The sequence below is a fragment of the Gymnoscopelus braueri genome (genome assembly GCF_963280865.1).
Source record: "Gymnoscopelus braueri genome assembly, chromosome: 9".
NCBI classification, from domain to species: Eukaryota; Metazoa; Chordata; class Actinopteri; order Myctophiformes; family Myctophidae; genus Gymnoscopelus; species Gymnoscopelus braueri.
The window spans coordinates 15590288-15594980 of NC_137610.1; positions in this window are offsets into that span (position 1 = coordinate 15590288).

The window sequence follows — 4693 nt, forward strand, 5'->3', positions numbered from 1 at the left end:
ATCCAGACATAAAGCGACAGTAAAAGAATAACATTCCCATTCTCTCAGAAAGAGAGTTTTTTTGGGGTGTGTGTGCCAGAATCGAGAAAACTTTGGCAACCTGCTGTTCCTTCATACTTTAACCTAGAAACTTGATTCACAATTTAAAAATTCCACCTTACTGTGGATATGCATGGTTGAGATTTTTTACTTTGAAATAATGTGTAGTTTTTGAAATATTTAACTTTAAGCGCCCAATGCAATGTCAATGGCAATTGGCAAATCTCTGGCAATGGACATTTAAAGGGAAAGAGTGCAAACTTTGGCAGGCTACTAGTTCTACATACTTACATCTATAAAGCCCATTCAAACTTTAAAATGTTCATCTCACTGTGGACATGTTTGCCTGAAAATGAATCTTTGAAATGTTTCATGGTTTTAGAAATGTACTCCTTTAAAAGTTCAGAAAATTATAATGGCGGTCGATGGAAGATTTTGACACCTAAAAAAAACACAAAAAATACTTTCACCTAGAAACGCCATTCACACTTTTTTATAATTCAGCTTACTGTGGACACACATGCGTGAACTTTTTACTTTGAAATGTTTTGTAGTTTTTGAGATATTTAACTTTTAAAACTTACATCTGAAAACTTTGGCAACTCGCTGTTCCTTCATACTTTAACCTATAAACTTGATTCACAATTTAAAAATTCCACCTTACTGTGGACATGCATGGTTGAGATTTTTACTTTGAAATCATTTGTAGTTTTTGAAATATTTAACTTTAAGCGCCCAATGCAATGTCAATGGCAATTGGCAAATCTCTGGCAATGGACATTTAAAGGGAAAGAGTGCAAACTTTGGCAGGCTACTAGTTCTACATACTTACATCTATAAAGCCCATTCAAACTTTAAAATGTTCATCTCACTGTGGACATGTTTGCCTGAAAATGAATCTTTGAAATGTTTCATGGTTTTAGAAATGTACTCCTTTAAAAGTTCAGAAAATTATAATGGCGGTCGATGGAAGATTTTGACACCTAAAAAAAACACAAAAAATACTTTCACCTAGAAACGCCATTCACACTTTTTTATAATTCAGCTTACTGTGGACACACATGCGTGAACTTTTTACTTTGAAATGTTTTGTAGTTTTTGAGATATTTAACTTTTAAAACTTACATCTGAAAACTTTGGCAACTCGCTGTTCCTTCATACTTTAACCTATAAACTTGATTCACAATTTAAAAATTCCACCTTACTGTGGACATGCATGGTTGAGATTTTTACTTTGAAATCATTTGTAGTTTTTGAAATATTTAACTTTAAGCGCCCAATCCAATGTCAATGGCAAATCTCTGGCAATGGACATTTAAAGGGAAAGAGTGCAAACTTTGGCAGGCTACTAGTTCTACATACTTACATCTATAAAACCCATTCAAACTTTAAAATGTTCATCTCACTGTGGACATGTTTGCCTGAAAATGAATCTTTGAAATGTTTCATGGTTTTAGAAATGTACTCCTTTAAAAGTTCAGAAAATTATAATGGCGGTTGATGGAAGATTTTGACACCTAAAAAAAACACAAAAAATACTTTCACCTAGAAACGCCATTCACACTTTTTTATAATTCAGCTTACTGTGGACACACATGCGTGAACTTTTTACTTGAAATGTTTTGTAGTTTTTGAGATATTTAACTTTTAAAACTTACATCTGAAAACTTTGGCAACTCGCTGTTCCTTCATACTTTAACCTATAAACTTGATTTACAATTTAAAAATTCCACCTTACTGTGGACATGCATGGTTGAGATTTTTACTTTGAAATCATTTGTAGTTTTTGAAATATTTAACTTTAAGCGCCCAATCCAATTTCAATGGCAAATCTCTGGCAATGGACATTTAAAGGGAAAGAGTGCAAACTTTGGCAGGCTACTAGTTCTACATACTTACATCTATAAAGCCCATTCAAACTTTAAAATGTTCATCTCACTGTGGACATGTTGGCCTGAAAATGAATCTTTGAAATGTTTCATGGTTTTAGAAATATACTCCTTTAAAAGTTCAGAAAATTATAATGGCGGTCGATGGAAGATTTTGACACCTAAAAAAAACACAAAAAATACTTTCACCTAGAAACGCCATTCACACTTTTTTTTAGAATTCAGCTTACTGTGGACACACAAGCGTGAACTTTTTACTTTGAAATGTTTTGTCGTTTTTGAGATATTTAACTTTTAAAACTTACATCTGAAAACTTTGGCAACTCGCTGTTCCTTCATACTTTAACCTATAAACTTGATTCACAATTTAAAAATTCCACCTTACTGTGGACATGCATGGTTGAGATTTTTACTTTGAAATAATGTGTAGTTTTTGAAATATTTAACTTTAAGCGCCCAATGCAATGTCAATGGCAAATCTCTGGCAATGGACATTTAAAGGGAAAGAGTGCAAACTTTGGCAGGTGAGAGTGAGAGTGAGTGTGAGAGAGAGAGAGAGAGAGAGAGAGAGAGAGAGAGAGAGAGAGAGAGAGAGAGAGAGAGAGAGAGAGAGACCACTCACACCTTCCAACTAAAGGAACAAAATACTGCCATTGTGATTTGCATATCAAAATCTCAAGGAACTGGCAAATTAACATGAATGGCCGTGGCTGCATATCAGTGAGGGTTCACACAAAAAGGGTGGAATCCCCCAAAACAGGATAATAACAGGAGAAATGGAAGAACAGGAGACGTCCAGGAGATGGGGTCCAATAACAGGAGTCTCCTGGTGAGAACAGAAGGGTTTTCAGGTCTGCATTTAACCACTTAAACCTCCAATACTTAGTACTTAATTTGCTCCTTCCCCCCCCTACACCAAACCTCTTTGTTGAGAACAGCCGATTTACAAGCTCACAACGCCTCATGCGTGAGCTTGTAGATCTGCTGTTTTCAGCTTATGTTCCCCTCAGAATAGGGATGCTAGGGTTCAAGTGGTTGATGTAAAAAAGATTTGGCGGACCCCCTGTTGAAGACCCCTGATCTATTGGACATTTCCTGAACAAACGATGCATGCGCTTTTTTCAGTAAAAGCTATAGCAACGTTTTATTGCAGGACAACAGGGGCCTGTTCCTCAAAAGGTGAATTAGAGCTAAAGCCTGGCTTTACCACCTATCCTGGCTTAATTTAGCCAGGATTAGAGCTGACTCGGTTCCTCAAAAGGTGAATTATCTTGAAGATTAGTTTAGCCAGTTCACCCTGGCTAAGTTTAGCCTTATCCGATTCCTCAAAAGAGAATTGAAGCAAGCCTAGCTTAGTTACCATGGCAATTTAGCTGTGAAGTTAGCCTGGTCAGGAGCAGGCTAACAGCCAAGCTTACTTAAGCCAGTGCCTTGTTCTTCAAGTTTTTCCACAGTTAATTCAAAACATGTGTTTGTATATGGACTCATTTTAATGACCCTGCATTCAAATAAAATGAAATCAATACAATAAGATATAATCAATGTAATTATATTACTGAAATAGTGTGTGACCATGAATCATAATTGTTTCACAATGACTCATGTCATTGTCACTCTGTTAACACTATAGTTCATATTGTTAGATGTTTGATAATATATTACCATTTTTTAAAAAATATTATAAAAAATGTCTAACACATACACACACACATATATATATATATATATAAATATATATATATATATATATATATATATATATATATATATATATATATATATATATACATATATATAAATATATAATATATATATAATATATATATATATTTGAATATATATATAAATTATTAGTTACGGGTTTAAAGGAGCCTCTGTGTAAGTCAATAAGGAGCATATTTTAAATTATCAATTTCTAGTCAATGGAGAAATTGTTTTGTTTTTTATTTCTTGTCCACCTTTGGAGTTACATCATGATGGCAAGGTAACTACACAACCCAAACCTCTACCAAAGTGGTCTTGCAAATGTGGGGTTATTGCGTGTCTCGTCCCGTCCCCCTCTCATCCCGTCGGTCAACCCCTCCCCCCCCCCCCCCCCGTCCGTCCCGTCCGTCCCGTGCGTCCCGTTGCGGACCCCGTCGCAGTACACCGCCGTCCCCCCGTCCCGTCCCCGTCCCGTCCCGTCCGTCGCAAACACACACACACACACACACACACACGCGCGCGCGCGCTCGCACACACACACACACACACACACACACACACACACACTCTGTGTGTGCTAGAAATACTTTGCCACGCTTTCTCCCTGGATTTATTAATAACGGCCGTGTTTCCTTTTCTGTTGATAACATGTTTCACTTCCTCATATGCTTGCATGAGCTGCTGTTGTTCGGCCACAGAGAAAAACGCTGCGCGAGTTTTGTTCCCCGCTGCCATGATTGGTCAAGTTCAAGGAATCTGCGCTCGAGTTCATGGTCTTTCATAGAAATACGTCGTCGGCGAATCGCCGCCCATTTAGCCTGGCTTCATTATCCTGGCTGGACACAGCCTGGCTTGACAAGGTCTAGCTCGACAAAGTTGCTCCTTTTCAGCCTGGCTTGGCGTCTGAGGAACGGAACAAACGAGGCTTTTCGGACCCGACTTTGTCAAGCCTTGATTTGGCTTAAGGCCAGGCTTTGTTAATTCACCTTTTGAGGAACAGGCCCCAGGTTGAGAGGCTTTTAATCAAGTCCACTATGAAGTGAGAATAATCCCTGCACAGA